The 12,379-nt window shown below is 39.2% G+C and overlaps 1 protein-coding gene across 1 annotated transcript in view; it reads right to left on the reverse strand.

The window, feature by feature from the left end:
- camkmt (calmodulin-lysine N-methyltransferase) overlaps positions 1-12,379 on the reverse strand; it is a 131,152-nt gene that overhangs the window by 115,903 nt on the left and 2,870 nt on the right. The gene's annotated exons all lie outside the window — the stretch shown is intronic.

The raw sequence follows: 12,379 nt of genomic DNA on the forward strand, positions 1-12,379 counted from the left end.
AAGGGGGGCGCGGAGAGGGAAACAATAGGAAAAAAACGCCTTCCAAAAAAAAAAAAAAAAAAAAAAAAAAAAAAAGAAATGGTGTCAGGCGAGACCATAATTTAGTCATGATGACAAAGTATGCCTGCATGAATCACATTAAGGCATTGAAACTTAGGAACATTGTACCAACTACCAAGCATAGTGCTGGTAGCATCATCCTGAATGTTATTGGTGCTGCTGCAAAATATAATAATGAAGATGGAGGACGCAGAAATTTTCAAGTTATTCTCAACTCAACAGCATTAACTATATTGAAAATGAATGAAATATATCTCAAATGCAGGACACTTCCACATGTATTAATTAGACTTTTATGTTGTTCTGAGGCATCTTGTTTGGATCGCAACTCTAGAGCTGACCTCTGTCCCTTAAAAAAACGCAGATCTATCGTCATCTCTGCTCTGACAAAGTGTGGGACAATATCCATAGCGTTTCTCTGGGTTCAGTGTCCCACTTTGAAAAGGCAGAGCAGGACACGGCTATGATAACTCGGATGCTTGGAAATTGATGGGAGCACGCACACAAACACACGCAGCGCCAGCAGAGTTATAAGAAGACTTAGAGCACCCCCAGCTGGGGGACGGCGCTGGCAGAAAGAGACAGAAGAACATGCAGAGGCATCGGTACAAACAGAAGTTGGAGATCGAGCACATACAGTAATTTGTACTCATTACAAAGTGTACTATTTATTCATCCGCTCCGGCTCCCAGATTAGGCACTTCATACCTCTTATGTGTTTGTTATGTAGCTTATAGTGTTTGTCTAGTGCAGCTATAGCTGAGCAAATGTTTTCCCACACAGAGTCCAAACAAAGGCCAGGTGACATGCACACATCTAAACAAGCGCAAACACACACCATGAAAGAGGTGCAATTAGAGCATCCTACTCCAATTAACCAGCTCTTTAAACAAATCCACATTAGGCCCTCCATTGTGGCTGCGCTTGCAAAACAGCCACTTGGGGAAGCGGCATAAAAGCTTCGACTGTATTCCTCCTCGAGGACACGTGTGCTAGTGTGTGCGTGTGCGTGTGTGTGTGTGTGTGCGTGTGTGTGTGTGTTGATTGGTGGCGGTCACACACTGGTACAGGATCTGGGCTGTTGTGATTGCGATGAAAGATTGTGCAATCACTGGTGGGTGGAGAGAGCAAGAGGTAAGCTAAGAGGGAGGGAAGAAGAACAGCGCGGCTAACAGAGAGCAACGAGGGAGGATGTTACCATCTGTGTAAGTAAATTAAAACCTGTGAGCTGATACACTGCTGTGCTGGACTAAGCACGTCTTTTACACAATTACAGGGATGGTCAAGAGTGTTTACGACTGCAGCCGAAGAGATGTGTTTTTTTTTTTTGTTTTTGTTTTTTTTTTTTTTATTTTTTGAAACTTTTTCCAGCATTGGAATCAACTTATCACACTTGATTAAATTATCACAAAAACATTGAACTTGTTCACATTTTTTTTATATCACAACTACAAACTTGACTTTATTTACCTGGAATTCATGCAAAGTGTTGTAAAACGGTAAAATGAAAGCAAATGGTTCAAATCGTTATATTTTAATTCTACAAACGAAACTCGGCACGGTCAAACTCGTTCAGATTGGATGGAAACACTGACGTTTTTAAGCTACATATTCTCTATGACATCAGGGCCAAATACTGTCAAGTTGAAAATGTTTTTAATCAAAATAGCAAAAAAACTACTTAGCTTTCATTCTTACTTGCTCAAATATTTACATGAAACAAGAAAATTGGTGTGATTAATGTGTAATATTTGAGGATCTGTAAAAGACTGTAAATCTGAGACATACAAATTTATTGGGTTGATTATCTTTGCCTACTCGTAATATTACCAGATTAAAGTCATAATGTTCTGACTTTATTCACATAACACTTTTACTTTATTGTCAACTTTTATTTATTTTACTTTCTTAGCGTGGCCCTGATACTCTGCCCTACTTGACCTTTATACAATCAGATTAAATTAAGAGCAAAAAATATGACTGAGAAAAGATTAATACATGCTTCAATTAAGTAGATCTTACAATGGCATCTTTTTGGGGGGGGAAACTTCACATAAGTGAAAACTGCACCCTAACATTGTTTTTCGAACTGACTACTAACCAAATTTATGCCTCTGTTGAATTTTTATGAGAACAACAAATGTTCCACGCATTGCACTTTGGACAACCTATAAACCTCTCTATATTAGTTCCTACATTAGTGTTGTTAGTGTCCAGCTGAAAGGTGAACTTGTTCTCAAGTTTTTTGCAAGTTCTCCACAAAGCCTTGATAATTACGCACCATTTTGTGAGAATCTATCACATACAATCCAAATAAATATGTGAAATAGTTAAAGATTTATTAATACTATCCAAGGCACAGCATGTAATATACAACAGTAAATGAGAGCAGAACAGGTCATTACACTGATTTATCACTTTTTCCAATAATTATCTGCCCAAAAGGCAGTGATTTATTTGTATGACCGCTATGGCATTAGAACATATAAAAATGAAAGTGATTAGCAAAAAGCTGGCAGCCTTCTTTACCAGTTATCTTTTAATCTCTTCAGTGGTAATATAATGTGTCGTCGAAGATTATTCCTTATATTCCCCCAACGATAACCTATTTCACAAAACGTCGAATGACTCTTATGTTCCTCTCTGTGTTCATTATACATGTGAGCAACAGAGAAGGAGAGTCTATTTCAGCTTCAGTGGACAGGCACAAAGGCATGTGGCGCCATGGCCTGCTGTGGACAGATAGAGACACAGTAAGGAAAAAATGTGTGTGCCGATGGCTGCGTGTGCTGATACAAAGCAAAAAAAGAACCAAAAGTCAGAAGAGTTGCTTTGAAAACCTGTAGTAAGATGAAAACTGAAAACAGATCATCAGCTTACTTCAGTATGCACTTTTTAGAGACGAGATATATAAACCCCCAGATTGAATGTTTCAGGTTTCGGGTGTGTTCTCCTCTTTCCCATAATAATAAACAGTCTAGTGTTATAAGGCAGTTTGCTCGAACAGCTTCGGTCTCTTCAGCTTGGAGCCCCAGAGAGACGTACAGCAGTCAGCAGTTAGGGCAGTTTCTCATGGGGGCACTTGAAAATCAGTTAACTTTCCCCTCCGAGGCCTGCACTTGCTAACATTAGCATGTAGCACACCAATTACAGCCGACACCTAACATTAGCACAGCCTGCTGACAGTTAAAGGCCCCTGTGGGGCTATTTAAAGCCCCCAGTCAGGGAGAAACTGACAGAGTGAAGAAGTAGCGTTCAACAGTTTGTGCATTAAAGCCGTACAGCGAGTCACTAAGCAAGTTAATGGCTCTTTAGCTAAATAGCAAACACATTAGTCTTTCTGGAAAAGACGTGTTGACAGGCTGAAGGCTAACAAGCAGCTGCTCCACTTCACTAGAAGGCGTTTTGACAAAATCTGCTAAAGAACTAATGATTCACAAGCACTTCAATGCTTTTTTTCTGAGATTTTCAGTAGTTACAACAATGTGAAAATACATATTTACTGTAGAGTGACCGGCAAAAAGTGCAAGGTGAATATATTGTTGGGCCCTTAATGTGATTGATCAACACAAAGGAGTGCATAACTGGGAACGAAAATGATACTTAGGTTTGATTTCTTTATAACAAAAATAAGAAATATATGGTGTAAATCACAGGTCTGTTTTGTCTCAAACAGAGACAGAAAATCAAAAGACTGAAATATAAGCCATTCTTCTTAGCAAATTCGCTTCAGCTCAGACTAAAAGAGGAATGTTTGTGAACAGCAGTTTTCAAGCCTTAGCCACAAATTATAGGCTTGAGTTAGATTTGAACTTTGACTAGGCCATTCCAGTACATAAATATGCTTTCATTGTAACACAATCTAAAATAGTAATACTGAAATTTGCTAATGACTAAATGAGAGAAAAATCTATCAATGCATGGTATCAATGCATGTCTTGCTCTTGGCATCAAAAAAAGCTTTACTTATTGAAGATATGGATTCAAAAAGGGAAGTTGTCCAATCAGATGGGTATCTTAGAAGCTGTGTGAATGTTGAAAGACTCTTTCTTTTAGGTTCCTGAAAAAATAAGTGTTAAATAAAATTAACGTAAAAAAGAAATATTTCAAAAAGTTGTGTTTTTATTTTGTTGTTTTGTTTGTTTGTTTAGTTTTTGGGGTGGGAATTTTTATCTCCAGAAACTGTGGTGATGCGAAGATAAAGTAGGAGTTATGTGTTTGGAAAGAAACCAAAGCCTGTTCCCATGTGGCCATGTAACCATTTAACATAGTGCTGCTTCTTCCAACCAACACACTAATCACATTAATCATCTATTTGTGTTTAAACATCATTAGGGACCTTCACAAATAGATTTGCACATGCAGAAACAAGCACACTCAAGCACTTGTGGCTTGAGGTGCACTTGATGGGTACGAGTGGGAGGAGAGCCAAATTAGCCATCATACACTAATCACCCTCTAAAGGCAGCACACTGCACATATTCAAGTTTGTGTATAGATTTATTATATACACAAGCAGAAATCTATCTTCACATTCCTATTATGCACATTGGTCTAATGAAATATAAGAACATCTAATATTAAGTGAAGACTCATCTAGTCTGAGGATGTTCTGCAGTGTCCTGAGTGTATGACTCAATATGATTTATAAAGCAGGATTTTGAGCATATATGCAGCACAGAGCAACTGTACACTAATCTCTTGCATTATAGAGCAGCAACACTGAAAGTGGTAATCATTATGACTGCAGGAGATGACTCAGAGAGGCTGAAAGACTTTACACTAGGAGTAGGTTAAAAATCATCAATCAAGACTAAACACTATAACTGCCAATATTAACAAGAGAGAAAATATGTTAAGTTATTTAGTTTTGAAATGGTTATATTTGAGACATACTCTCAGTGAATTTTCCAAGAAAACACTTTTATGTTTTTTGGGAGTTTTTTTAATAAAAACTAATGGTGTGTTCACACCAAACGTGTTTCACGCATCTGGTTCGCATTCAAAGTCTAAGTGGGTGCAGCGAGGGCGCGGCGAGGGCGCGGCGAGGGCGCGGCGAGGGCGCGGCGAGGCGCATAAAAATCGCTCCAGCCGTTTTTTTCCGTTGTTGACCTATTTTTCAGACACACCAAACGCTTCAAACACGACGCAACGGGCCTCCACATAGTCTTTGAATATAATCCAGACGGGCGCCTTAGAGAGATAGGATGACGAGCTCCAGATCAGTCCTTGTAAACATTTTGAATTTGTTTGGTTAAAGTAAAAAATGCTACAACATAAAATCATGGAACAATGAAATAACGGCTCCATGAATTTTTTATAAGAATTTTTTTATTATAAGACCATGATTGTAGGTCCTATACAAATTTAGGACCTCATTAAATGTAAATACAAACCGAGAAGGGAAAACTCTGGACATAATTAAGATTTTCCAAGGCTTAATGTATCAGTCCACGCGTAAATAAATTAGTTTCACAATTCAAACCTAACAGAACAAACAGAAGGACATTCACAGACTGCTTTCTAGATTGTTCCACAGTTCAGTGGCGTGGTAGACTTCATAAACACTGTTTCTTTGTGCTTGTGTTGCATGGCTGGACTGACCCGCCTAGCTGAGATTAGACACCATCTGAGACATTGCTAGGAGGGGTATATAAGAATCGGGCGACTTAAATGGAGAAAAATCCAATAATTATATCCGTCCAGAGGGAGGTAGCGCTTTTAGAGTAGGGGGTGACCTGTTATTACTCTCTCTTTTTCTTTCACTTCTCCCCCAAAAAAAATCTGAGGTGAAGGGGGTAACCTAAGAAAAGGGAAGAATGGAGTGCACTAAGATAAGAGTTATAGCTGAGCTTGCTGCTAAAGTATGCCCTTGTAATTAGCTGAGTATTAGCTGCGGTGACAATGCAAAAGCACTGGGAAGGGAAGCACCCTTTAACGCTCCACTCATTTCCTGAACTTAATCCTCACCGCTTACCGGTAATAGTGCACAACAGCGCACCCGCCTGAACACACACACACACACACACACACACACACACACACACACACACACACACACACACACACACAACTCCTAGTCTGGCTCAAATTTAGATAATCAACTGGCCACTATTAAAGGAAAAGGACTCCTTAAGCAAAAGCTACACCCAGCAGCCCACCTTCAAACCCTTTTGTGCCCGGAGTCACAATAACGGTTAACCACAGGGAACGTTGGCGTACATGTGCCCGCGCGTGCGCGTGAGTCTACTTCTAGGTCTGCGTCTGCACATTATCATCAAGTTGTGCTTTGATGCAGGCTGAGTGTGGCAACTGTTTACTTCTCGGGTGTCAAGAAGCTTCTAACAGCCAGCAGTACTTGAGGCAAGTCTTACTTTCTCATGGATAGAGAAGACAAAGCTAGAGAAGCAAAAATCAATTACTTCCAATTAAGTCAACCAGCGACTACTTCAGTGTGCCCTGGAGCCATTCAAGTCTTGCCTGCAATATTGCCAACCCCCACTACAACGCCACAAAGTGACACACACACACACACACACACACACACACACACACACACACACACACATGTTACAGTTAAAAAGCCACATCCACTTACTGTTTGACAGTCTTTTATGTTTAGTGGCAAAATTATAGACCGAGAAACAATTACTGTGGCAATGGCTAAAAATGTTCTCGAGTATTAGTTGGAGAATTTTTAATCTGTCATTTCTACCAAACTGTACATACAAAAGCAAATATTCAAAATGACATTTATCCCTGCTTTGTTAAATCTACTTGGTTTATCTGAGATGTGTTGTGCAGACAACTTCTTATTGTTTTTCGTTTATTATTTAGCAAGACAAGAAAATGTTTCCCATGTCAAATTACCCACAACATGTTGAAATTGAACATTTAACTGATCACTTTATATCCATCTGTAGATCTGTAGTTTAACAGAATGTTAAACACACCAAGAAAGCTGAACAGTAAGAAAAGACAATGACTGTCTCCCTATATTACAAGGGGAAACATTTTTTAATGTTTCTTAGTATATTTTGAATATTTTAGAACTTCCAATAGATCAACCTGGCCTTTTTTCTTTTCCTATTGATCTCTGATGTTCAGCACATTGTTCCAGCCATGACTGGGTTGTCAATGTTAATGTTGATGATGACGATAAAATACATAACGCACAACATTTCATGAACTCTGTAAGAAAATATTATAATCAATATTAATATTAATATTAATATTATATTAAGCCAGTGCCTAAAGTCTAGCTTCTGATTGGCACTAATTAAATAACTATAACTGTTGTTTGCTTATTTTTATTTTTTTTTTAAGAATACTGGACTGCCTTTGGTGGTAAAAATCTAAAACATGCAGACGACGTAAACCTTAATTACATATTTCTTTATGATATATGACACTTTATTCTCTTTGAGGAAACAGTAAAAGGGCATTACGACCAGCCTGGCTTCAAAACCGCTTTCCCAAGAGAAGTCAGACTTAGACTAAATCAATTTACACCGATTAAAAATCCTTTAACTTGATCTTTTATTTGAGAAATACTTGTCACAGCCGTGTTCTTTTATGAACACTGTTAGCTTCATCTTGTGTACATAATACCTTTTATCATTTCCTGAGCTAAATGTATTGTTAGGTCCCTTCTGTAATATTCTCACTTAGTTCCTTACTCAGTACTAGATTACTTGACAAGCCAAATATTGAAAAATTAAGTATTCTGGTATTGAGGAGGAATAGCATTAAGTTTTCTGAAAGACTCACATTTGTATTATGTTAGTAAAGTAAGGCAGACTGAGATGAAAATTATAGTTATATTTCATTGTGGTGTGACAAAACAAGCAAAGCTTTGAAGAATATACTGACTTGGTGAGAAAGAAACATTAAATAATCAACTCTGATGGGGGGCGGGGGTGAGAGAGAACCACAGGTTCTTGAACAGACAATTGGGAGTAGTTTCAAAAAGCATGTGTGATATTGTCACATTGATTTCTTTCCACTAGTTTAAATCAAAATGGTAAGAGACACCTGAGCTCAGTCCAGAAGGCACCAATGGAGAGTGATTTCTATAGAAAGCATGTTATAAACAGCGCAGAGGGGGACCGCAAATCTTGTCATTGACACAACAGTCAGAGTGAGCTTGTGGCCGCATGCGTGTGTGTGTGCCTGCCAGCTTCCAGTCTAGCGCTATTGTCTAACAAGGTCTAATTAGCACTATGGCAAAATGAATTAGCATAATTATGCAAACAGGGCTGCACTAAAGGCCTGGCACAAGAGAAGGCTACGGGGGGCACCTATTACAACACACACATCCACACACTTTAAATGTGCGTATAAACACACATACACGTATTCAGTAAAAAGACACAACTATGGCGTATAGTAAACAGTCATAAACTGCTAAAAAAAAAAAAAAAAAAAACTACACATGCACATCCCTGCCTAGAATTACAACAAATACATGGAATTGATTTAATATCGATGTTATTGTTTCCACTTCTTTACAAATACATCCACCTGACAGAAACAGTCCCCATACCTCCACAAACATGAGATACACACAGAAAATGATCAGCTCCCCACCACGCTGCCTCACAACACTCAAGCAGTCAGGGCTTATAGTATTTACCAGCGGGAGTGATAGGTGAAGTCGGTGGGAGATAATAGGGATGACTGAGAGGCTGAAAGGCTGGTAGCCATTCGCACGATGACAGCTGTAGTGAAGAAGGCTCTATTAGGCTTCATTAGGATGCTGGGCTCCTGATTGCACACACACATACACACGCACACACACACATGGCCAGGCTTTCATCACTTCACAGGACATTTGGGTGCGTTCACTTCCAGCAGATGTTTCTAATCGTGGCGACTGCCACCCTTATATTACCCTGAACTTCAATCAAAAGTGCTGATTTATATGCAATCCGTCATCCAACAAGAAAGAAAAATGTATGTCTTCTTACATACTCATCACTGGGAACGATGTATGAAGTGATCACCGGTTTGCAAAGCTAACATTTTAACAGTATTAGCTTTTTTAAAAATTTCTCACATTTCTGTATGTTGGAAATGACAGAGAAATTTTATGAAATACAGAAATGAAATACATACATTTCATTGGCAATACATGCCTGTATTATCAATTACATATGTATTTCCAGTAGTTGTCCCTATTGTTGTGTGCAACATGGAAGAGGGAGGTCAACGTTAAAATGGAAAGTACTACCAACAGTGTCCAAAAGAGAATGTACAGAGAATGTCAGAAATACAATATAAAGATTTGGTAAAAAATAAATAAATAAATAACAGCCACAAGGGTTTAAAATACAAAATAAATGATTAAATATAGTCACAGCAAAAACCTATTTTGTTTTTTACAACGAGTAAATGTTTGCTCAACGTTTGGTCAACGTCCATTCTTGGACACTGAACATTTAACTTTCAGGCCATGTTCATCTGAACATCATCTGAACATTCGCTTGCTAGCTGGGTCAGGGGGGAAGCCGGAGCACCTGGTGGGAAACCACACATGCACAGGGGACAAACTGCAGACAAAGTGCTGATGCATCCCTTCTTTTTAAACATTCATCTATTTTTGAAAGAGGAATTTAGAATAATCAGATAAACTCATTTTTGTGATTGTGTACCCAGCTAGCAAGGAACATTATCTATATATGTATGTGTATATTTTTTAAACTTTTAAATATCTGTATCCAACAGTGTTCAGTGTCTTATAAAGGAGCATTCTGTATATGATGATACCACTGCTACTGTATGAATACCATGACGAATCTGTACACATTAATCAGGACACAAAACCTTTACACTGCCACATCCCTAATGGGAACAAATGCTACCAAACCTGACAAATAACCTTACAGCCTATAAAGCCCTCTAATCAAAAACCCCTAGCAACGTCAACAAGCTCTAAGCCCTCTCAATCACACATGCACACATTCTGCCATGCATTCTTCGTCACTCCACCCTCAAGGGGCCCTGTATTGTATCCTTAAATCCTGACCCTTGGCAGGGAACAAGCATCTCCCCGAAAAAACCCAAATGGCGCTTGTTACAAAGCAGACTAGCGATTACAAGACTCCACCGTCGGCTAAAGAGACCGGGAGGGTCAGGAGTTCAGAGTTCAAATAGTTGAAAGTGCTGAAGTCTAGTCTGACAGAGGTTTAGTCATTTATTAGCAAGACATAATGAGCTACAAATGTAACTTGCAGCCGAACAAACTGTGCGTAAGTTGGAGGGAGGGGAGGGGTTATATATGTGAGTAAACACAGATGACCTGGCTGTGACACACACCTATGTTACCCCTACAAATAGTCTAAGATTTCCTGGATTACGACTTAGTTTGTTAGAAAAAACAGATACAGCCAATATTTACCATGAGGTTTCATTTACTCAAACTATTTGCAGAAAGCGCATTACCTTCGTCATACCAAAACAAAGTTGTTGTTTTCTTTTTTTTTATTACAACTTGTGATGCTCACACAAGCCTGTCATTTGGATTTACTCAGGACTATGATGCCGACCTCGAGATCAATTCCCCATTTCCTAAAATCCTAATTGAGCTGCCTCGCCCGCTCCTCCTCTGGTCTGGTGTTGAAACCATTGACTCCGGCTTATCTTTACTTTCAAGAAACAACATATTGTTCACGTACGTGCACACTTGTATAACAAACACAATAGCTGGAAAGAGGTTGTGGGGTCAGAGGGTTGCCACGCTAAGAGGGGGGTGGGTGGGCACTTTTAAGCTGAATCCACACATTTTGGATACGGTGGGTTAATCCGGCCAGGCTTTTTAGCCTGCTATTCAGGAGGACAAGGACCCCAAGGATTTGGGCTTGTCCACACCTCAGGGGTAGGGGGATTACCAAGACAGCAGGAAAGGTGGAGAGAGTATAAGGTCGGGTGACGTGAAGGTGGGCTTATTAGCATGGAAGTAGTAGATTATTGCAGGTGGTGTGCCTTCTTGTATATCTGTGATAGGACAAATGTAAGTCAACGTGTGCACTTTTAAATTTTGAAGGGCTTCTCTCCAACCCCCACCCCCAAAAATATACCCCAGAGCTCCGATAGGGTCACCTCTGGGCCTTTCAGAGCCTCCTCTCAACCAACCCTAATTGATCTCACGCATTACTAGTCCCAAACATGAGATGGAGAACAGGAGGGAGATGGCTGCCCCATTGTTTGAGGAGCAAGGTCCCTCTGCTAAAGGCTTCACACTCCTTACACACACACACACACACACACGCAAACACACACAGACACACGTTCCACCTATGGCATGCCCACCCACCTTCTCCCCCTATTCTCCTCACCCTTCCTCTATGCTCTCATCTCCGGCTGTGCTAATCCATTGGCCAAGTCAGGAACTCTGTTACCCATCTGGCCAAGCATGACTCCAGCTGAGAGGGATGGAGGGAAAAATGAGGGTAGCGATGGGGAGGGATTGTAAATTGAGAAACAGGAATGTGAATGGGAGGGGGTGCAGTCATCAAGATGTTTAGTTTGAAACTGAGAAAGTCGTTTTTAGTATGTATTACTTTGCATATATTAACAGCAGAAAGCAATATAAAGCACAATGAATGGGATAAAGGGCACTAAGGTGGCACACAATAAAAAAAAAACAATAATCTTTTGCTTTTTACTCTTAAAAACCAAGATTTTGTGAGAAAAAAAATTTGTCAATTACCCAAGAGTTCTGACAGCTAGGACAGGCTACATCCCTGGCAACTCTAAACTAAACTAGAAACTACAGAAAATGAGCAATTGTTCAATAAGATAGACACCAACCCAAAGGTTCACACATTTTTCATTGCTTTGTTTCACAGTGTTGCATTTCCCAGAGACTAACACCAACAGGAAGCTTCATAATACCATCTTTAAAGGCTAAACCAACCGCGGCTTTTAATGGAACAAGATAACAAAACACAGTGGATGTACAGTTTAACAACTGAGATGCTAAGAAAATACAATAAAAATAAAATTAAGTGATGACAATAAAAAAAATATAAAATGGCAATCTGATACGAACAAATGAACTGAAACCATTGGAACACTTTGTAAAGCGTTTTAAAATAAGAACATCTTAAGAATGATTACAAATTAAGAAAGAACTCACCTTTAATTTAAGAATTTGGTCAATGGTGGAAAAAAAATCCATGTTAAAAAATATAATTCTCTGAAATCAAACAGAATTTATTATCTTCCTATGACAATTTGCTGGTTTGAACACAATGAATGAAGGATTTTTGGCCAATCCCGTTTGCATAATCTCTCTAGATTATCCTCAGTTCAAGGT

Source organism: Poecilia latipinna, unplaced genomic scaffold (genome assembly GCF_001443285.1).
Source record: "Poecilia latipinna isolate Pla-1442-1.1 unplaced genomic scaffold, P_latipinna-1.0 Scaffold33, whole genome shotgun sequence".
In the NCBI taxonomy this organism is placed as follows: Eukaryota; Metazoa; Chordata; class Actinopteri; order Cyprinodontiformes; family Poeciliidae; genus Poecilia; species Poecilia latipinna.